Source organism: Dendrobates tinctorius, unplaced genomic scaffold, assembly GCF_039654945.1.
Source record: "Dendrobates tinctorius isolate UK_male_01 unplaced genomic scaffold, ASM3965494v1 ptg000124l, whole genome shotgun sequence".
In the NCBI taxonomy this organism is placed as follows: Eukaryota; Metazoa; Chordata; class Amphibia; order Anura; family Dendrobatidae; genus Dendrobates; species Dendrobates tinctorius.
The window spans coordinates 4,113,796-4,137,822 of NW_027361792.1; the positions used below are offsets into that span (position 1 = coordinate 4,113,796).

Consider the following 24,027-nt stretch of genomic DNA (forward strand, 5'->3'; position numbering starts at 1 on the left):
CTATAGCAAAGTGCCCGGCAGGAGCTCCTCTGCAGCGCGTCCTCTCAGAACGGCATCAGGCCACACCCCTCATAATAAGTGATCTTTAAGGATCCCACCACTGAGATTCTCATTGATCACAAGAATGAAGATCCCAAGTAGCCAGTTTGGATGGGTTTGGGGGCGCTCAGGTGCACTGCTGCTTTATTTACAGGCTGATGGAGACGGCTGACTAAATGGCTTGAGGTGCAGTGTACATGCTCAGCTACATCTCCAATCAGAAGGAGCTCAGATTCCTGGCCATTCTTTGACTTATAACTTGCATTTATCACCAGTTTTCTCCACCCCTACAGTCGCTTTCTATAATTTATAGCTGTCCCTGAGCTAGTGGGTAGAGAGGAGCTGCTATGATGTCTCCCAGACACAGCACATGCAGACATGAGGGAGTCCTCAAAGGAGAGAAGCAGCAACAGCATGGAGGACATTATACAGCAGTATCCATTGTGATTGATAGGTGTCCCAATATTTGGCTCCCCAGTGATCAAACATTTATTAACTATCTTATGGGAAGATCTTAGCCCAGATTTGGCAAGAAGCAAAAACATGCCAATCTTACCATAACTACAGTATTCAAACCTCGTCTTTATAAAAGTTTCCTTAGGTAACCTCATACCATTTACAAGCGTTTGTCTGGCTGACCAAAATGCCAGTGGATCCTCTGGTGGGTTAAAGTGACTGTCAGCACAGAATAACTTAAAACCAAGTACAGGAGCAAAGTGAACAATAGCAGGGCCAAACTTAAGTTCACCTTCCCTTCTACTTTTTTCCCCTCTATTTCCCCCCTCCACTATTCTTTGATTGACAGTTCTGGCTTCATAGAGTGGAAATAGATGGAAAACAAGCAGGTGGGAAGACGTACCACTATGCACCAATCACTCATACTTGGTTTGAACAGTCATTCAGTGGTGACATAGTGCCTATAATAAGATTCCGATTTAATAGCAGGACCCGGCCTTGAAATGACCAATGGGGTCCAGAAAAAGTGCACTATTATTATTAATGATGCTTTGCTTATATAGCGATATCCTATTCCCCAGCACTTTACAGATTTTGTCATCTCTGTCCCCATCGGGGCTCACAATCTACATTCCCTATCAGTCTTTGGACTGGGAAACCGGAGAACCGGGAGAAACCCATGGGAACACGGGGAGAACATACAAACTTCTTCCTTGGTGCATTAGGGGTATGTATTCACACTAGACACGTGAACTGTCCTGACTGAAGGACTGAAAACACATCGCTCAACACTCATGACCATAACAAATCTTAGTATTAATTTACAGCAACATTATTCCATAACACCATTATTACGGGACATTCTGCTCAGATCTCCGATGTATGTTGGTATTATTTGTCTGGCAGTATTCACATTGTGAGTCTCTGCTGCTTGTACACCAGATTATATTTGCAGATTTGCAGCGTGTGGATAGCAGCATCGTGTGGTAGCACAAATGGGAAGTTTTATTTGGCTGATGCGTGTCTATCAATACATGATCTAATTACAACCTTTGCATGGATACAACAAACACCACCCACAAATACTTCATGGATTCCGTGGAAAACCTTACATTTCAGGATATCACCACACCCTGTAAGTGATTCATATCCCATAATAATAATACTTTATATCCAGGATATAAAACAAACCAACTAAAGAAGAAATACAATAATTGTGTTCTGCAGTGAAGTTTGCAGAGTGAGGGATTGCTGCGCCGGATAGAAGTCTGATTACTTACAGGGTGTAGCCATTGGCTGGCACTCATCGTAGCCTCAAGTCTCTTGGCAGCATATCTATACCTAAAGCATTGTTCAATGCAAGAACAGCTGGTACCACATTCTCATATTAAATAGGAAATTTTATTATTCTACTAGTGAAGATGAGAGGTACCAATTTGCCAATCAGGGTGTTGCTTAAAGGGGATGTACATGATTGGAAAAAAAAAGATTTGCTTTCTTTTGGGAGGCAGCACCACTCTTCTCCTTAGGTTGTGTCTGGTATTGCAGCCCAGCATCGTTCTCCTGGATAAGGCTGCTTTCACACATCCTGTGGTTTTGTTCCGTCGGCGTGCGGTGGAAAGCCGGACCAGGCCTGCAGCGGTGACACCGGATGCAGATGCGGCGCATGATCCGGCTTGGAAAGCATTTAAAGGAGTCACACCGGGGACGAGAGAGGCGGCGGTATGCGGGGGGAGAGAGAGAGATACGCGCGCGCGCGCCAGGCACTTGTGGGTTAAACCTCACAGTGTCCGCGCATGCGCTGAAGAAAAAGCCGTTCTGGCGCTGCAAAAAAACGTTGCAGGCCACGTTTTTTGCTGACGCCGGACAGCGCAGATACAGTGCCGGATTCAAAAAGCCGGATGTGTGAAAGCAGCCTTAGGCTCCCTCTTCAATATATAAAAATCTAATCTTCTTAGCCAAGTGGGAGTGGTTATTAACTCTTCTCCCTGTGAAAGTTGTAAAGACTTTGCCCACTAAAAAGTCCTACAGGCTAAAAAAAAAGAAAAAAATACTAAGTTTATATACCAGGAAAAAGGGGACCATTTTTCAATAACAGCGTGGAACTGGAGCTAAAGAAAAATCACAGCATTTACATCAGGTAAAAAAAAAAAAAAATTACATTTATCGATATGGAGGATACATGGTACAACCAAAAGTGAAAAAGGGTGCTACATGCAACGGAAATGCGTAGGCGGAGTTTCGATTTTGGAGAGTAAGGCCAGGTTCACATAGCATTAATGCAGTCCGTTCAACGCATAGCGTTGATGGACTGCATTAACGCTACCCCCATAACGAGATTGTGCTATATGTTCCCGCATCCGCAGACCGCGTCCAAGGGTCCGTCACAGAATGACGGCACATTGCTAGCGCATACAGATTATGGCATGCGTTAGCGATGCGCTCATCTATAGCAGTGTATGGCAGTGTTAACGCATCCGTTACATACCGTTAATGCCGCTGTGTAACGGATGCGTTAAATGCAGCGCATTAACGCTATGTGAACCCAGCCTTACAGATCTTTTGTGGAATTTTAAATATGAATGAAAAAAACTCCAAGAATTTGTATCCGTGTAGCTAAATCTATCCCTACTTTGGTTACCTGTCTTCTCGCCTGAATAGTGGCGTCAATCTGAGCTCCAGAGAATTACGGACTACTGTGTGTCTGATGAAGGTCCAAATATAGGGAGCAAAACGCTAACATTTGTATTTGGGTTTCCTGACAATAAAGTGTCAAATACCATTGTTGCTAAATATGAAGTGTTATTATTGGCAACACTCAATGGAAAATAAAACTATGCAAATTATCTCTCTCCCAGGCGCCAGATTTGTCTTTGGTACACCGTCATCGATATACAAATGTAGAGAAGCCACATTCTATAGTTCATTTTCATATATAATCATGTACCGTATATAGGCCCAAAAAGAATAACACATACTGTAAATCATTTTTGCATTGCTTATATAATATTTGGGGATCTTATTGATATCAACTTACCTGCATGATGCACATCCAATGTCTGGTGGAAGGGACAGTGTCTTGTCTGCACCTATAGATCTTCATCCAATTAGTTGAAGGAACCTAAAAAACAGGGCAGGAGAAAATGAAACGACCAGAACTGCAACACAGCCTCAACGTTTCCCATAGGGAAAAAAAAAAAAAAAAGCTAGAAGCAACTAGGTGATAACTTCAAAAATCTGATGTGATGGAGCCATTATGGCATCGGCACCTTTGAAGAAGGGCGTATAGTAGGCAGTCAGTGTAGAAAGGAGGAAAAATGGTAAAGAGTAAGGATCTGAGGGCCAAATTGCGGAGTGTAGACTACTCGGTCATAATTACTGTTATTGTGAACAGTTCAGCAAGTTGAAGATGAAATGATCTCAAAAAGGGCTAAAGATAAAGATCAAACATTTCCTTTGCATTTTAGGAATAATATATGTATATTTTTTTTCATCTTTACATTTTACAAATTACAAAAAAGGAAACTGGGCCAATGCAAAAGTATAGGCACCCTGCAGGATTAGTACCTAAATAACTCAATATAAACGGTCAGTAAGAATACGCACTTCCAACAATATATCAACCCAACAAAAGAGGGAAGCAAAGGAGCGTAGAAATGTAGAAGATAATAAAGTATATTTTTTAACAAAATACATATTTATAAAATATGGATTAAAAACAAAGAGATGTATCAGTGAGAGTCACAGCACCAGGGGTATAGATAATATAAGCCCCACAAATTCAAGTATATAATATAAAAAAATCAAAGGCCTGCTGGTAACAAGGAGCGGAAAAAGGTATATATAGCTATGCATATAGGGACATAGGTCGTTTACTAAAGTCAGAATAAAAATAGCAGTAATTACAACAGTAGATCACCATATAAACAGTTTTCAACAGAATATGGAAATTTCCAAAGTAATGGCACTACATCAGTCAAATACACATTGTATTACCAACTGACCAAGGTCCTTGTCTCAAAAGGCAGCAGAACCCACAAGTAAGGCTGGTTTCACATTAGCGTTTTTTAGCGCAGCACATCGTGCACGTCCTTGCACATGCGCCATGCACCCCTATGTTTAACATGGGGGCGCATGCACAAGCCTGCGTTTAAAATTGCATGCGTTTTAAGAGTTGACATGGCTAGAAACTGGTTAAAACGCATGCGCCTAAAAAAAGCAAACGCATGCAAAACGCATGATGTGTTTTTTGCATGTGTTTCTATTGCGCATGAAGCACAGCGTTAAAAAACGCTAATGTGAAACTAGCCTAAATGTCCAAATAGTACCTGGTGCTGGGAGGTGACAAACCCCAACGCACGTTTCGTGTCAGCTTTTTCGGGGGTTGTTACACGAGCTAATGTGAGACGCTCATTGCGATTTGTCACATCCCAGCACCAGGTAATATTTGGACATTTATCCGGTCCTTTTTTAAAAGCTTATTACGTCAAAAAATTAATGAAACCGTAGGGAAGAAAAATTTAAATTGTGAACATATTATCCCTTAAACCATATTAATTTATTAGATAAAGCTTAAAAAACACCTACCAAAAAATAAAAAAAGACCACAATATGGACAAAAAACCTATAGAAACCCTACATTAGACCTAGTTTCACGCCTGCCTACCAGTGGAGGTTGGCGCCCTCACTCAACGTGGACTATCCCTCACTCCCCTAGATAGCCCTCTCATACACAGGTGGGAAAACAATATAGAGGAGAGAAAAGGAATGAAAAAACATCTCCCCCAATACAAAAACATTAATAAGTCTGTGTACTCTATGGCTTAAAAGCAACAATAAATATTAACATAATATCCCATAACAGTGTACACAGGAGACACTAATACATGGAACCTCCTATCTGGGCTAAACAATCAATGGTTCAGTAATCAAAAAACACCATACAGCTACCATTAAGGACGATATTAGATAAGGTGTACACTTATCGTTAGGATATGCCAAACGCGTTTCCCCATTGTCACGGTTCATCAAGAGGCCTGTTTGATGGCCTACTTGATGGTATGCATCATGGCATCCGGCGTCGTGTGTGACATCCAGTGACGTGTGGCATCACAAGAGACATCAAGTCAGCAGTTTTCCCCATGATTGTGGAGCCTACTGACACAGAAAGGGACATTTTTAAAGGCTTAGGAAGCCTTTGCGGATGTTTTTGTTAATTATTCTAATTTACTGAGATAATGACTTTTGGGTTTTCATTGGCTGTAAGCCATAATCATCAACATTAACAGAAATAAACACGTGAAATAGATCATATGTAATAACTCTATATAAGATATGAGTTAGGTGACGACTTATTAATAGTTATGAGTCACGGCTGAATACCGCGCCAATCTGATCAATATGAAAAGCCGTCATTAGGATAGTTTAATAAAAAAGGCGTCACCACCCTCAAGTCTTTACTGGACGACAGATCAAGGTTTAGAGATTACTTCAGGCATTGTTAAAAGAAAGACGGGCGTGAATGGTGGAGCTGTGACGTCCTCACTGTCATGTTACATGTTGTCTTGTATGAGTCAATGACATCTTCAGTATCTGCCACAAGTAGACAATACAACCCATCTTGTTATAATGGGAGGCTTGGAAACTTTTTAATATACTGCAGTCATTTCTGCTTACCGGCAGTGAATGTAACTGTCACCCAGCGGCTGAAAATGGATCATGTCCAACTCCTACTCATGGTCAGAAGCATGACTTGAAGATTCTGGGCTGAAAGGGACCCACATCTACTCATGTCTTCTTAGAGTTGTTTATGGGCACTCTTAGGCATGAGGGCAGGGGGTGATTTCACCTTTGTTACACCCTATATATCTGCCTTTGCTGATGATATAGAGTTGTATGCCGGCAGATAAGGTCTCTCTTGTAAGGAGCCGTGCAACTTTCTCAAATGGACATGGCTTATAGCAAGCATGCTCCTCAACATAGGTGAAGAATTGAAATGCTTTCCCTATAGGTTATAAAAAGGGAAGATAAAATGTAAAATTGCACAGTGTTTTACCATAAGCGCAAGATACAATACTTTCAAGCAATGATCTATGTATGCTAAGCATATTTGTCAACTATTTGTAAAAGTCGTCAAGGGTCTCGGAAGAAGGTGAGACTTCCCTTATTCACGGAGGAGATGGCAATTCTCCAGGAAGCCACAAAATCACACTGCTCAGGACATGGTCAGGTTTTAATGCCCTCATATACTCATGGGTCGCCCTCCCAGGGATGTGGGATACTCGGTACCGGGCCGGTATCAGTGGGATGTGTCACAGCAGCAGTGACCCGGACCGTGGCCCTGGGCGCCCAAGTAATAGGAAAATGTGAATGGTGGAATGTAGTTAGATGGATAGTTCGTGACGCCACCTGTGGTGTTCAGCAAGGGAGGTGTTAAGCCGACGCTGCATGCAGATCCGCTGGGACTGATGTTATGGTGCAGCAAAGATGTAAAAGCTCCCCACAGGTGAAGCTGTAGTTCCAGGGCAGTGTAGATGTGGTTGGCACGGGGATGTAGCAGTGCCGGAAAGGTAGGAAGCAGACAAGACACAGCGGGGTGCAATTTCTATACCTTTACTTGATAAATGCAGTCCAGGGTCCTGATTACAGATGGTACCGGAGCAGGCTAGCCTGGAAGCAACTCAGGAATTCTCTCTCAGCAGATGGGCTGTGCAGTCTCCTTCCTAGCGCTTACTTAAGGGATCTTCAGTACTGAGTTACACTAGAGTTCCTCCTGTCAGATGTTCCCAAGAACTCTACTTGTACGGCAGACAACTGTAGCCTGTTCCAGGGACTCCTCACTCCTAAGTCCCGGCTCACTATCCGTGTTGCTGTTGTGCCCTCAAGTCTTAGATGGGAGTATTGCATTTACAGCCTTCTACTCCTCTGGTGTCTGCTGTAGGACCATCAGTGTCCATACAGCCGTGGAGACCAGGCTCCAGTTCATGCGCTCTTATGGGAGATGAGCTCTTCCTCTCAGCTCTATCTCAGCGCTCCTTCCACATGTCTGCACACTTCACCCTCTGCAGACTAACTACCCACTCCTTCCTCTTGGCCCTCAGAGAGCACTCCTCCCCTGAATTCCGGTTCAGAGCTCCCCCTGCTGGCCTGGAGTGGAACTGTGTTGCATACATAGATTGACTGCGAGAGAGACCCGTCATTGCCTCCAAGCCTGGCATTGCACAAGGAAAGACTAGAAGCAATGGGATGAAACTGAATGGGAGAAGACACAGATTAGATATTAGAAAAAACTTTTTGACAGTTAGAGTGATCAATGAGTGGAACAAGCTGCCACGAGAAGTGGCGAGTTCTCCTTCAGTGGAAGTCTTCAAACAGAGGCTGGACAGACATCTGACTGGGATGATTTAGCGAATCCTGCTTTGAGCACGGGGTTGGACCAGATGGCCCAGGAGGTCCCTTCCAACTCTACGATTCTATGATTCTACCCTCCCTGGAGGAAGGAAAAGCCACTGTGGCGGCCATACTCCTGGGGGCGCCACACTCAAAATTGCCAATTTCAGTGACACCGGCCGAGTAATGTGTATGGAGGTCTCACTTCTCTCCCACAAAACATGGTACTGGGTAAAAGAAGGATCGAGCATGTTGAACTTTAAAACCTTTTGATCTCAGGGAAGATAAGCCGCTGCCTGAGGAGTGTGACAACAGTTTATTGTTCTATACTCTTTAAAAACACATTCAAACTCAGCCAAAAAGAGAGTACATATGGGCATCTTGAGGATGACGTACAGATGGTGCATGTACAATAGACAACTCTGTGGCGTGAAATGACCACTTAAATAGTTACCTATCGGTGATCGTTAAAAAGCTGCAGACCATTCATCAGATATGCAGTGAACAAGCAATAGATTGTTCAGTGCGCATAGGCTGCCATTGTTTTCGGCAGCGTAGATCCTGTTTACATAGGATAAGAATAATGATCTTTTGTGCATAACTAAATATAATTTCTCCTGAGGAACGAGCATTTTGGAACGAGGAACGATTGTCAACCTGTTTCTACTGCACGATTATTGTGAAACAAACGTTCCTAGGAAAGCAAAATCTAAAACAGGATCCATGAGTATAATGAGTGTTTAATACTATTGATCTTCTCTGATGGGCCAAAAGCCAAAAGAGACCATTTCACCCCCATACTACTTTATGTACTACTATCTCCTGTAATCCTTCCACCTATTAATGAACGAGTCACATCTCCCTCCATCCTCCCCAGTTATCTCACCTCCTCCGTACAAATGTTCCTCTATACACAATCCTTTTTCTCCAGACACACACGGCCGCATCATGTCCTTTCCTGCTCCCACCTTCTAAAGGCCCTTTTACATTTAGCGATGCACCAGCGATCCCGACCACGGTACGACCCGGTCAGGATCGCTGGTGCATCGCTAAATGATCGCTAGTGAGCTGCCACACAGGTAGATTTTACAGCGATACAGCGGACGATACTTGACCTCTTTATCACTAACAAACTCTCAGGTAGAATACTTCACCCTCATTAGTGGGTATACTTAGATAATTTGGGCTGTTTGTTAGACATGTGTCTGGACTGATCATTAGCCATTCAGTGGTAGTGTTATTTATACTATTATTCTATTATTATTTTACAAGGACTATGCAGTCCAGACATATGTATATCTACAGTACTTATGACTAATACTGGTGCCTAAGGTTCTCTGTAACTGGAATAGAGGTGGTATATTTAGACACTTATATTGTTAAAGCACCTTCAATAATATATAGTCAGTTGCTGATTTATTTGAACCTTCAGCCATTTCTAGGTGTTCATCGTTCAGTGAGTCCCTCATGGGTTCTGTGATGAGGTTTCACGCTGTGTATCAATTCTCACAAAAAAAATGTTTCTGTTATAACTTGTTATCATAGACATAGTCATACACATGATAGTGTTTATGAAGCTACAGCTTCAATTTTAGAGGATTAGCTTGTTGGTGCAATATGGTATACAGCCCAGCACAGTATACAGCGCAGCACGGTATATAGCCCAGCACAGTATACAGCCCAGCTTAGTAAATATCCCAGCACTGTATAAATCCCAGCACAGTATACAGCCCAGCATAGTATATAGCCCAGCACGGTATACAGCCCAGCACAGTATACAGCCCAGCACTGTATAAATCCCAGCACAGTATACAGCCCAGCACAGTATACAGCCCAGCATAGTATACAGCCCAGCATAGTATACAGCCCAGCATGGTATACAGCCCAGCATAGTATACAGCCCAGCATAGTATACAGCCCAGCATGGTATATAGCCCAGCACAGTATACAGCACAGCATATAGCCCAGCACAGCATATAGCCCAGCACGGTATACAGCCCAGCATGGTATACAGCCCAGCACGGTATACAGCCCAGCACGGTATACAGCCCAGCATGGTATACAGCCCAGCACGGTATACAGCCCAGCACGGTATACAGCCCAGCACGGTATACAGCCCAGCACGGTATACAGCCCAGCACGGTATACAGCCCAGCATGGTATATAGCCCAGCATGGTATATAGCCCAGCATGGTATATAGCCCAGCACGGTATACAGCCCAGCACAGTATACAGCCCAGCACTGTATAAATCCCAGCACAGTATACAGCCCAGCACAGTATACAGCCCAGCATAGTATACAGCCCAGCATAGTATACAGCCCAGCATGGTATACAGCCCAGCATAGTATACAGCCCAGCATAGTATACAGCCCAGCATAGTATACAGCCCAGCATGGTATATAGCCCAGCACAGTATACAGCACAGCATATAGCCCAGCACAGCATATAGCCCAGCATAGCATATAGCCCAGCACGGTATACAGCCCAGCATGGTATACAGCCCAGCACGGTATACAGCCCAGCACGGTATACAGCCCAGCATGGTATACAGCCCAGCACGGTATACAGCCCAGCACGGTATACAGCCCAGCACAGTATACAGCCCAGCATGGTATATAGCCCAGCATGGTATATAGCCCAGCACGGTATACAGCCCAGCACGGTATACAGCCCAGCATGGTATACAGCCCAGCATGGTATACAGCCCAGCATGGTATACAGCCCAGCACGGTATATAGCCCAGCACGGTATACAGCCCAGCTTAGTATATAGCCCAGCACAGTATGCAGCCCAGCATAGTATATAGTCCAGCACGGTATACAGCCCAGCATGGTATATAGCCCAGTGCAGTATATAGCCCAGCAAAGTATATAGCCCAGCTTAGTAAATAGCCCAGCACAGTATACAGCCCAGCACAGTATACAGCCCAGCACAGTATACAGCCCAGCACAGTATACAGCCCAGCATAGTATATAGCCCAGCATAGTATATAGCCCAGCATAGTATATAGCCCAGCATAGCATATAGCCCAGCATAGCATATAGCCCAGCACGGTATACAGCCCAGCATGGTATATAGCCCAGCATGGTATATAGCCCAGCATGGTATATAGCCCAGCACAGTATACAGCCCAGCATAGCATATAGCCCAGCACGGTATACAGCCCAGCACGGTATACAGCCCAGCATGGTATATAGCCCAGCATGGTATATAGCCCAGCACGGTATACAGCCCAGCATGGTATATAGCCCATCACAGCATGGTATACAGCCCAGCATGGTATATAGCCCATCACAGCATGGTATACAGCCCAGCACGGTATACAGCCCAGCACGGTATACAGCCCAGCACGGTATACAGCCCCTGCACGGTACACAGCCCAGCACAGTACACAGCCCAGCACAGTACACAGCCCAGCACAGTACACAGCCCAGCAGAGTACATAGGCAAGTGTTGTGAGTTCATTTTCCCCTTCACCGTTGATGTCTGATGAACTCCCTCTGCTGGTGAAGAGAGGTAGTGAAATTGATTGGGTTGAGAAGAACATGTCGTCATCTGAACAGGTGGAGCCTGATTGGACACCCAGAATCACTGAGTGGATATAAGGCAGCCGACGCCCTACCGGGGTGCTGGTGATCCTTTCTGCTCTGACCTCTTGCAACCAGTTAGTCCTGTCTACTGAAAGCTAAGTTTTTGCGCTCTTATTTTTCCATGAGATTTTGTCTGTTTGCTTCGTGTTTTGTGTTCAGCCTGCCTTTGTTGGGAAGGGCTGAGCTCCATTTTTGTCTCTGATCAGTTTATCTCTTTGCTCTGTTTTCAGAATATACCTGAGTGCTGATATAGTGATTTTGAAGTCTAGCGACTTCAGGGCCTTTTTCCCTATCAGACGGTTTGGACATTTTTGGTAGGGTTTTTTGCAGATTGCAGCCAGCATCTTTTCTGTCCTTTCCTATTTAGTTAGTTGGGCCCCATCGTTTGCTCAACCTGTCTTTCTGTCTGTGTTTTCATCTGCTTTTCACCGACAATACATGTTGGGGGCTGTCTATTGCTTTGGGGTCTGCAATCCGACAGCTACCAACCTCTCCGGTTTTCTGGACTTAGCTTGTATTTTTGTTTTTTCCTCCTTCGGTGACTCATTCATAACAGAATCACCAGCCATACCGCAGATTCTAGGGTACTCAATAGCAGGAAAGAATTGTAAAAAAAAAAAAAAAAAAAGTGTCAGAATTTTTTTTTTTTTTTTGTGTGTGTATATTTTTTCCTCTATGTCTTTGAGGCCGTAGGGGGAATTTTTTCTTCTCAATGGAGATGAAGCAATTGTCTAATCGTGTGGAGCAGCTCGCTGCTGAACTGCAGGGAATTTCCGCCTATCTTGCTCATTCACATGTTGCTGAGCCAAAGATCCCTACTCCTGATGTGTTTTTTGGGGATCAGTCTAAATTTCTGAACTTTAAGAATAATTGTAAATTATTTTTTGCCTTGAAGCCTAACTCATCAGGGAGCTCCGCACAGCAGGTTAAAATTGTCATCTCTTTGCTGCGCGGCGATCCTCAGGTTTGGGTGTTTTCCTTGAAACCTGATGATCCTATTCTAACTAATGTGAACGCATTTTTTCAAGCCTTGGGGCTGTTGTACGATGAACCTAATGCTATTGATCAGGCTGAAAAGGCCCTGTTGGCATTGAGCCAGGGTCAGGATTCTGCAGAGTTGTACTGTCAAAAATTACGAAAGTGGGCGGTCCTTACTACCTGGAATGATGGTGCCTTGGCAGCTCTCTTTCAGAAAGGTTTGTCAGAAACCGTAAAAGATACTATGGTGGGATTTCCTGTTCCCTCTGGTCTTGACGATTCTATGTCATTAGCCATTCAGGTTGATCAGCGTTTGCGTGAACGCAAAACTGCATGAGAGGGGTTGCCACCTGTTGAACAAATGTCTGAACCTATGCAATGTGATAGAGTTTTGTCTAGGGCGCAATGTCAGGAGTTCAGAAGGCGTAATAAGCTGTGTTTTTTCTGTGGAGATGCCTCGCATATTATTTCTAAATATGCAAAACAGAAGCCGCGGAGACACCATCACATGTTTCTCAACGCAAGCAGTGACTAGCCAGGTCTTTCCCCGGGAAGGAACAACCACGGGAAGGGCAGTCATAGAATCGTAGAGTTGGAAGGGACCTCCTGGGCCATCTGGTCCAACCCCCTGCTCAAAGCAGGATTCGCTAAATCATCCCAGTTAGATGTCTGTCCAGCCTCTGTTTGAAGACTTCCATTGAAGGAGAACTCACCACTTCTCGTGGCAGCCTGTTCCACTCATTGATCACTCTAACTGTCAAAAAGTTTTTTCTAATATCTAATCTGTGTCTCCTCCCATTCAGCTTCATCCCATTGCTTCTAGTCTTTCCTTGTGCAAATGAGAATAAAGTTGATCCTTCTACAATGTGACAGCCCTTTAGATATTTGTAGACAGCTATTAAGTCTCCTCTCAGTCTTCTCTTTTGCAAACTAAACATTCCCAAATCCTGCAACCTTTCCTCATAAGACAGGGTTTGCAGACCGGTCACCATTCTGGTCGCTCTTTTCTGAACTTGCTCCAGTTTGTTGATGTCTTTTTTAAAATGTGGTGCCCAAAATTGGACACAATATTCCAGATGAGGTCTGACCAAAGAGGAGTAGAGGGAAATAATTACTTCACGTGATCTAGACTGTATGCTTCTGTTAATACATCCTAGAATTGCATTTGCCTTTTTTGCTGCTGCATCACACTGTTGACTCATATTCAGTCTGTGATCTATTAGTATACCCAAGTCTTTTTCACATGTGCTGTCACTTAGCCCTATTCCTCCCATTCTATATATGCTTTTTTCATTTTTATTGCCCAGATGTAGTACTTTGCATTTCTCCCTGTTAAAAACCATTCTGTTAGTTACTGCCCACTTCTCCAGTTTATTTAAATCTTTTTGAATCCTCTCTCTCTCTTCTCTAGTATTAGCTATCCCTCCTAGCTTTGTGTCATCAGCAAATTTAATCAGTTTACCCTCAATTCCTTCATCTAAATCGTTGATAAAGATGTTGAACAATACAGGGCCCAGGACAGAGCCCTGTGGTACCCCACTTGAGACATTCTTCCAACTGGATGTGCAGCCATTTACGACCACTCTTTGGGTCCGATCACTAAGCCAGTTATGAATCCACCTAACAGTTGCTTTGTCCATTCCATACTTAGTCATTTTTTCAATAAGGATTGTATGAGAGACTTTGTCAAATGCTTTGCTGAAGTCAAGATATACTATATCTACAGCATTTCCTTGATCCACCCAATCAGTAATACCATCATAGAAGGAAATTAAATTAGTCTGACATGACTTATTAGTTACAAACCCATGCTGACTCTGTTTAATCACTTCATTCTTATCCAGGTATTGACATACATGTTGTTTAATAATTTGTTCAAAGATCTTTCCTGGTATAGAAGTCAGACTCACCGGCCTATAGTTGCCTGGGTCCACCTTCTTCCCCTTTTTGAAGATAGGAACAACATTTGCTCTTCTCCAGTCTTCTGGCACTTCTCCTGTTCTCCAAGAATTTTCAAAGATTATGGAGAGGGGTTCAAAAATTTCTTCTGCTATCTCCTTCAGTACTCTGGGGTGTAATTCATCTGGACCTGGAGACTTGAATACATTTAGGTTAGCTCCAATGAAGGAAACCACCTATGCCAAAACATGGTATCCATCCACAGACAGCTGTTTCGGGGTATTTGCCCCTCATCAGTGTGGAGTAGGAAACTGGCTAGTAGGAGCAATGCCTAGTAGAAGACTGTGTAAAATGAGGATGATTGACCGCATGGAGATCAACATCCAACACTGCGGAGACACCATCACGTGTTTCTCAACGCAGTGATTCTAGAGCACTACCCCCATACCTTATGGGAAATATGCAAAATATGCAAAACAGAAGCCGCGGAGACACCATCACATGTTTCTCAACGCAAGCAATGACTAGCCAGGTCTTTCCCCGGGAAGGAACAACCACGGGAAGGGCAGTCTCCAATGAAGGAAACCACCTATGTCAAAACATGGTATCCATCCATAGACAGCTGTTCCGGGGTATTTGCCCCTCATCAGTGTGGAGTAGGAAACTGGCTAGTAGGAGCAATGCCTAGTAGAAGACTGTGTAAAATGAGGATGATTGACCTCATGGAGATCAACATCCAACACTGCGGAGACACCATCACGTGTTTCTCAACGCAGTGATTCTAGAGCACTGCCCCCATCCCTTATGGGAAATATGCAAAACAGAAGCCGCGGAGACACCATCACATGTTTCTCAACGCAAGCAATGACTAGCCAGGTCTTTCCCCGGGAAGGAACAACCACGGGAAGGGCAGTCTCCAATGAAGGAAACCACCTATGCCAAAACATGGTATCCATCCACAGACAGCTGTTTCGGGGTATTTGCCCCTCATCAGTGTGGAGTAGGAAACTGGCTAGTAGGAGCAATGCCTAGTAGAAGACTTATTATTTCTGTCTGCCCTAAACGAGAGAAACGCTTTGCACACACATTTGTTGTGGGTGGTGTTCAACCTAAGTTTCTTCTGGTAATTACTCTGATCTGCTCCCTGTCCACATTTTCCGCTAAGGCTTTTGTGGATTCGGGAGCAGCTCTGAACCTGATGGACTTGGATTTTGATAAACGTTGTGGATTTCCTATGACACCTCTGCGGACACCTATCCCTTTGAGGGGTATTGATGCTACTCCTTTGGCGAAGAATAAACCTCAGTTTTGGACCCAGGTGGTAATGCGGGTCACCCCAGACCATCAAGAAAATTGCAGATTTTTGGTGTTGCATAATCTGAATGATACCATTGTTTTGGGGTTTCCCTGGTTGCAAATATATAATCCAGTTTTGGATTGGAAATCAGTGTCTGTGGTGAGTTGGGGTTGTCGGTGTGCCCTTAGTGACGCTCCTGTTTTCTCCACCTCTCCCCAGTCGCATGATGTTCCTGACTATTTGGCTGACTTTTATGATGCATTTAGTGAGAATGAGTCTGCGTCTTTGCCTCCTCATAGGAGTTATGACTGTGCAATTGAGCTGAGCCCTGGATGTAAATTTCCCAAGGGTCGACTTTTCAATTTATCTGTACCAGAGCACGAGGCTATGCGATCCTATATTAAGGAGTCGTTGGAGAAGGGTCATATTAGACCATCCTCTTCACCCTTAGGTGCTGGTTATTTTTTCAAGGCCAAGAAGGATGGTTCATTAAGGCCTTGTATTGACTATCGTTCCCTCAACAAAATTACTGTTAAATATCAGTATCCGTTACCCCTGATTTCTGATCTATTCTCTAGAGTTAAAGGTGCTTGCTGGTTTACCAAGCTTGACCTCAGGGGGGCGTATAATCTTATTCGCATTAAGCATGGGGATGAATGGAAGACGGCGTTTAATACTCCAGAGGGACATTTTGAGTACCTGGTGATGCCTTTTGGGCTCACTAATGCCCCTTCTGTCTTCCAGTGCTTCATGAATGATATTTTCCGAGACTTTGTGGATAAATTTTTGATCATCTATCTGGATGATATTTTGATCTTTTCCAAGGATTGGGACTCTCATGTGGAACATGTTCGGACTGTGTTCCGGATTTTGAGGGAGAATTCCCTATATGTCAAGGGATCTAAATGCCTTTTTGGGGTACAGAGGATTTCATTTTTGGGATTTATTTTGTCTCCGTCAACTATTGAAATGGACCCGGCCAAGGTACAGGCCATTTATGATTGGGTTCAGCCCACTTCTTTGAAGGCCCTCCAGAAGTTTTTGGGTTTTGCTAATTTTTATCGTAAATTTATAGCTAATTTTTCTGGTATTGCCAAACCATTGACTGATTTGACTAAGAAGGGTGGTGATGTGTTGAATTGGCCTCCGGAGGCTGTTTCTTCCTTTAGGGAGCTAAAGTGAAGGTTCACTTCTGCTCCGGTTTTGCGGCAACCTGATGTCTCACTCCCGTTTCAGGTAGAGGTGGACGCTTCTGAGATTGGTGCAGGAGCTGTTTTGTCCCAAAAAGATCCGGTAACATCTAAAATGAATCCCTGTGCTTTCTTTTCCCGAAAGTTCTCCCCATCTGAACGTAACTATGATGTGGGAAATCGGGAACTGTTGGCCATGAAATGGGCATTTGAGGAGTGGAGACATTGGTTGGAGGGAGCTAGACATCAAGTCGTGGTCCTTACTGACCACAAGAAATTGATTTACCTGGAGTCGGCCAAACGCTTGAATCCTAGACAGGCTAAGTGGGCCTTGTTTTTCACACGTTTTGATTTTGTGGTCTCTTTTCTTCCAGGCACTAAGAATGTCAAAGCAGACGCCCTCTCTAGAAGTTTCTTTGCTGATTCTCCTGTTGTGACCAAGCCTGCTACCATCTTAGGTGAGGGGGTAGTTCTTCCTGCCATCTCGCCCGATTTGAGACGTGCTCTGGAAGTGTTTCAGGAGGACAAACCTGAGCGTTGTCCCATTGGAAAATTGTATGTTCCTGACCAGTGGAGGAAGAGAGTGATGTCTGAAGTTCATTGCTCTGCATTGGCTGGTCATCCAGGTATTTTTGGTACTAGAGATTTGGTGAGTCGGTCCTTTTGGTGGCCCGCCTTGTCTCGTGATGTCAGGAGTTTTGTGCAGTCCTGTGGGACTTGCTCCCGGTCTAAACCTTGTTCTCGCTCTACTGGGTTGCTGATGCCTTTGCCGGTGCCCAGGAGGCCATGGACCCATATTTCAATGGATTTTATCTCTGATATGCCTGTCTCTCAGAGAATGACTGTTATTTGGGTGATAGATTCTCTAAGATGGTCCATCTTGTACCACTCCCTAAGTTGCCATGTTCCTCAGAGTTAGTGCCCTTGTTTTTGCAACAGGTGGTTCGCTTGCACGGGATTCCTGAGAACATTGTATCTGACAGAGGAGTTCAGTTTATTTCTACATTTTGGAGGACTTTCTGTTCCAAGCAGAGAATTCAGTTGTCCTTCTCCTCTGCGTTTCACCCTCAGACCAATGGGCAGACGGAGAGAACAAACCAGACTTTGGAGTCGTATTTGAGATGTTTTATTTCTGCTGATCAGGATGATTGGGTTTCATTTTTGCCCTTGGCCGAATTTGCTTTAAATAATAGAGCTAGTTCTGCCACTTTGATGTCACCTTTTTTTTGTAACTTTAGGTTTCATCCTCGATTCTCTTCAGGGCAGGTGGAGTCTTCTGCCTGCCCAGGTGTTGACACTGTGGTGGAGAGAATGCACCAGATCTGGGACCAAGTGGTGGATAGGTTGTCTCTCTCCCAGGAAAAGGCCCAGCGGTTTTCCAACCGTCATAGGACCATTGGTCCCCAGTTTAAGGTGGGTGATATGGTTTGGTTGTCATCAAAGAATATCTCTATGAAGGTGGCTTCTCCAAAGTTTAAACCTAGATTTATTGGACCTTACAAGATTTTGGAGATTCTTAATCCTGTCTCTTTTCGATTGGCTCTTCCTGTTACATTTAAGATCCATAACGTGTTTCATAAGTCTCTGTTAAAGAGGTTTGTTGAGCCAGTAGTTCCTGTGGCGGCACCTCCTGACCCTGTATTTGTGGAAGGTAATGTGGAATATGAGGTTGAGAAGATACTGGATTCTCGCCTGGCTAGACGGAGACTCCAGTATTTGGTTAAATGGAAGGGTTATGGCCAGGAGGATAATTCTTGGGTCCCTGCATCCGATATTCATGCCGAAAGATTGGTTTGTGCTTTTCATCGGGCCCATCCTGATCGTCCTGGTGGCGTGGATGAGGGTTCGGTGACCCCTCCTCAAGGGGGAGGTACTGTTGTGAGTTCATTTTCCCCTTCACCGTTGATGTCTGATGAACTCCCTCTGCTGGTGAAGAGAGGTAGTGAAATTGATTGGGTTGAGAAGAACCTGTCATCTGAACAGGTGGAGCCTGATTGGACACCCGGAATCACTGAGTGGATATAAGGCAGCCGACGCCCTACCGGGGTGCTGGTGATCCTTTCTGCTCTGACCTCTTGCAACCAGTTAGTCCTGTCTACTGAAAGCTAAGTTTTTGCTCTCTTATTTTTCCATGAGATTTTGTCTGTTTGCTTCGTGTTTTGTGTTCAGCCTGCCTTTGTTGGGAAGGGCTGAGCTCCATTTTTGTCTCTGATCAGTTTATCTCTTTTTCCCTATCAGACGGTTTGGACATTTTTGGTAGGGTTTTTTGCGGATTGCAGCCAGCATCTTTTCTGTCCTTTCCTATTTAGTTAGTTGGGCCCCATCGTTTGCTCAACCTGTCTTTCTGTCTGTGTTTTCATCTGCTTTTCACCGACAATACATGTTGGGGGCTGTCTATTGCTTTGGGGTCTGCAATCCGATAGCTACCAACCTCTCCGGTTTTCTGGACTTAGCTTGTATTTTTGTTTTTTCCTCCTTCGGTGACTCATTCATAACAGGCCAGCATAGTACATAGCCCAGCATAGTTCATAGCCCAGCATAGTATACAGTCCAGCACAGTATTTAGCCCAGTACGGTATACAACCCAGCACAGTATACAGCCCAGCATAGTATACAGCCGCGCCCCCAAATGGCCCCACAGTCCGGTACTTACACTGATATATATAAAAAAAAACAAAACACTATTCTCACCTTCTCCTCATGCCCGCGCTGCTCCGGCTTCTGTCTCCTGCTCTGCCTGGCACACAGTGAGAGCGCGATGATGTCATCGCACACCCGCTGTGTCAGAGGCAGAGTGGGGAATCATGGGAGAGGGAGCGTTGGCAGACGCTCTCTCCTACATCATTGCTTTGAACTGTACCGGCAGTCGCCGGTATAGTTCAATGCGGCGGCGGGGGGAGTCGGCGCTGGAGGCAGGCGGGCCCCCCTGCCTCACAGCGGCCCCATAGCGGCTGTGTGATGTGATGCTAGCTGGGGGCCCCTGGGGGAGTGGTGGCCCTAGGCAGCTGCCTGGTCTGCCTGCACCTAACGCCGGCCCTGCCTACACGCAACCTTCGAACCTCTCAAGATCTCCTTCTCTACTCCCCTCTTATCTCTTCCTCCCACAACTGCATACAAGACTTCTCCCGTGCTTCCCCCATACTCTGGAACTCTCTGCCGCTACACATCAGACTTTCGCCTACCACAGAAACCTTCAAAAGGAACCTGAAGATCCACCTCTTCCGGAAAGCCTACAACCTGCAGTGATCCTCAGTCTACTGAACCACCGCATGACCAGCTCTACCCTCTACTAGTCTATTGTCACCCATCCCCTGTAGACTGTGAGCCCTCACGGGCAGGGTCTTCTCTCCATTTGAACTTGTGAGTGCCTTGTATTGCTCATGTTTATTATACTTGTCTTTGTATGCCCCTTTTTCACATGTAAAGGGCCATGGAATAAATGGCGCTATAAAAATGAATAATAATAATAATTTAGGGGCCCCTAAAGCGCCAGGACCACGGTGTGATTACCATTTATGTCTCAGGTTATCTAATCTCGTAACTCGTCTGAAATATCCCCATCTAATAAATGTTTGGTCACGTATGTAGGGGGTGGACTGACCCATGGACCTGTCTGAGATGGAAAGAATATGAAAAGGATGATGTGCATTATGCTTTATTGTATATGTATGGTTAAGGCCTGTTTCACACATCAGTTTTTTTGTGTCAGTTAAAATCCGCCAAAATGGCGGAAAGCGGATCCATTGTTAACTGATAGGAACGGATGCCACCGGACCGTTATTTGTGACGGATCCCCCGAATGAAGAATTTTAAAGGAACCGCTGCCCGGGAAGAGGAGAGAGAGCGAGAGAGCGAGAGCGAGAATTTTTTCTGTCCGCCAGAAATGATTTCAGGGTTAAATTTCCGCCTCACTTCATTCTTCCGGGCATGCGCACTATAAAAATGCGGATCCTTCAGCACAAAAAACGTTACATGGTCCATCCAGGCACCTCGGCAGACGCGAAAAAATTGACGGATCCGCAAAAAAACGGATCCAACGGATGGCCATCCGTCAAGATCCGCCGGTAATGCAAATCAATGGGGAAAAAAACGGATCCGCCCAAAAAAATGGTGGATCCGTTTTTTTGCAAAAACGGCGGATTTTGACTGATGGTCAAAGACGGAAGTGTGAAACAGGCCTAACAGCTGGGAATTAGTGCAGGACGACGTAGTACCAGATTTTGGCCACAAGATGGAGACAGAGAGCAGTGAGTAAAGGACTTAGCAGCAGGCATTAAGCTGGGGAAACTGCATAGTCATGGTGGGCGGAGTGACGGGACTGAGAAGGGGATTTCCAGAAAGAGGAGATATAAGAGAGGAAAGTCCCAGGGGCAGGGGAGAGACACCCACTGGGAAGAAAGAAGTGAGAAGAGCACAGGAGAGGAGAAGCTCAGGAAGGACAGAGGAGAGCCATAGACAGTTACTCAGAGAGGGGGGTGGCCCTGAGGAGGCAGCCGCAGGAAGGGACGGCAGCGACTGACGGAAGGTTTGGGTACCAGACGGCTGGGACACCGAAGAGTGAGTAGGTGTACAGCGGTAAGACTTAGTAAGGGGGAAGCGCTGTGGCCGTGGGCCTAACGGCAGCCACGGTGAAAGAACCCGGAGGGTCGTCGCCAATCGAAGCAGAAGGAAGGTGACAGGTACCCAGGCCAGGGAGCAGAAAGCTGGTGTGTCTGCTGTGGATGTCAAGAGGACACCGAATAAAGTTTGGACCTGATTGAATGGATTTTTGCCTCTGCCTCCAGTCTGTTCTGCGGCCGAAAGGAACTACCCCCCAGTTGGCACACGCACTAGACTAGCATCATGTTAGGCATGATAAGTAAGAGGGGAACATTCATATTTTTATCTTTTTCTACATTTTAATAAGATTTGCATAAAGCAATAGTACATGAAAGTATAAGAAACTTTTGAATTTATCTTATGAAAGATACATGCATTTTCACCACTTATGAGCCACTTCTCATTGAACTCCTCCTTCACTGTAAAAGACTAAAATCTGTCTTCGGCTAAACAAGATGGATTGCCAGCTCACTGAGGGATCTCATTACAGTGACCCAATTGAAAACAGGCAGAGAGACTGCATCCTTCAAGTATAGCCTCATTCAGACGTTTATGTTTCACGTACAAGTTCTATTTGCATTTTTACTAGAGCGATCACATACCCTTTATAGTCTATGGTGCAGTCCACATGTCCATATTTTTAACGATAAATGCATTTTTTTGATGGACCCATTCACTTGAATAGCAAGTTTAATTTGCAAATCAGATCAAAAACAGACAGCACTGAGAGGCAGAAATTAATATACAGCTACACTGCTGAGTACTGCATTATAATATATTCCATGCAGTTGCTTCCTGGCAGAGAGCATTTCTTCTTACTCCAGTACCAGCTACACTGCCTAGTCCTGCTGTATAAATGTCCTCCATTCTGTTGCTTTCTAGTAATTAATCTCACTCCACAACTGGATTCACAGCTACACTGCTCATACTGTTGTATAATGTCCTCCATGCTGTGGCTTTCTAGTATTTAATCTCACCCCCACAAATGGATTCACAGCTACACTGCTCATACTGCTATACATACTATAATATCCTTGATTCTGCTGATTTTGTTATACCTAGGACTGATGGTCATAATGATCATCTGGCTCAATAATCTGGTAACAAATGGATACTGTCTCCATACTAGTGCCACAATCACTATTCACGATCATGGATTATAAGGGTTTAAACGCCATTGCTTCAGATTGGCAGTTTTCAATCACAACAGGTGTGGTCACGCAACCACAGAACCATAAATGTGCCACGCTAGGTGCTAAGCACAGACTCCCAGATCTATACGTGTGGACAACAGATTAAAAATATGTTCATATAACTGTGCTAAGCAGAACTGGAATTTCCAATTCTTCCTTAACATGGGATACTTGGCTGACTTCAAGGATTGTATAAACTCGTGTTAGGTGGCACTTCTGTCATTCTGCCCGAGACAAAGTATGCCGCATAGATATGAACATAAATACACCCAACGCTCACATTACCGGAAGTGTCAGATGATCAAAATGTCTGAAATGCTGCTGCAACAGCGTAGACCCGCAGATTGTGTCAGGATGTCATGGTACGCAGCCTTAAAAATACACTGCAGAGACACGGATCACACGAAGAATGCCACTCCTCACTTCCCTCCATTGATGTCACGTCTTAAGACCTTTACTTATCTTACGTTATCATTTCTCATACAAAGAGCCATAGAGCCCCATAGCAAAACGGGGAATTACATCCCACTCTCCCATGACTATCTTTACACTTTTTTGCTTCTTTTCTTTTGCACTTTCTTGTTATCATTTAATGAATACGTGTTTTACATATGCTGAAATTAGTCTTATAAAGAAAAGTCCATGGGAAAACACATAAAAAAGTTCCCAGGTGTCCATTTGCACAGTACAGGAAAGTGCAGCAGACTGTGTTTTCCAATGCAGAGGATCACCACCAAACAAAGTAGCAAAGTAGCATTGAAGGAAGAAAAAAAAACTCTCCCTAAAGGAACTTCTCAGGGTTGCCTGGTTGGCTCATTATAGGCAATGGCCCACCACGTGGCTTCAAGAAAAAGTCTAAGAAAGCCAACAGGGTCCAAGCTTTTTTAGTGCCACTGCCTACTATCGTTTGGCAGAAGTCACACTTTTTTTTTACAACTTTGTGTTTTGCCGTAATTCACCTGGAAATTAACTAATAAATTGACAATTAATCCCATAACGACCAGTGGTATTTCAGTTTTTGCAATTCCGTTTTTTTGCTCTCCTTTCCAGAGCCATAAGTTTTTTATTTTTCGGTCAATATGGCCATGTGAGGGCTTGTTTTTTTGTGGGACAAGTTGTACTTTTGAACAACTCAATTGGTTTTAACATATCTTGTACTGGAATACGGGAAAAAAATTTCCATGTGTGGTGGAATTGCAAAAAAAGTTCAATTCCAAAGTTGTTTGGTTTTTGTTTTTTTTAGGCTCACTAAAGGCTAAAACTGACCTGCCATTATAATTCTCCATGTCATTATGAGTTTACAGACACCAAACATGTCTAGGTTCTTTTTTTATTTAAGTGGTAAAAAAAAAAAGTGCCATTTTCCAAGACCTGTAACATCTCAATTTTTCGTGA

At 44.4% G+C, this 24,027-nt stretch overlaps 1 long non-coding RNA gene across 1 annotated transcript in view; it reads right to left on the reverse strand.

The window, feature by feature from the left end:
- Positions 1-3,496: 3,496 nt before the first annotated feature.
- The window catches only part of LOC141046931 (uncharacterized), a 44,783-nt gene continuing 24,252 nt past the window's right edge, over positions 3,497-24,027 (reverse strand). The window contains exon 3 of the long non-coding RNA XR_012219699.1: positions 3,497-3,616. This is a non-coding gene — a long non-coding RNA (uncharacterized lncRNA). The remainder of the gene's footprint in view (positions 3,617-24,027) is intronic.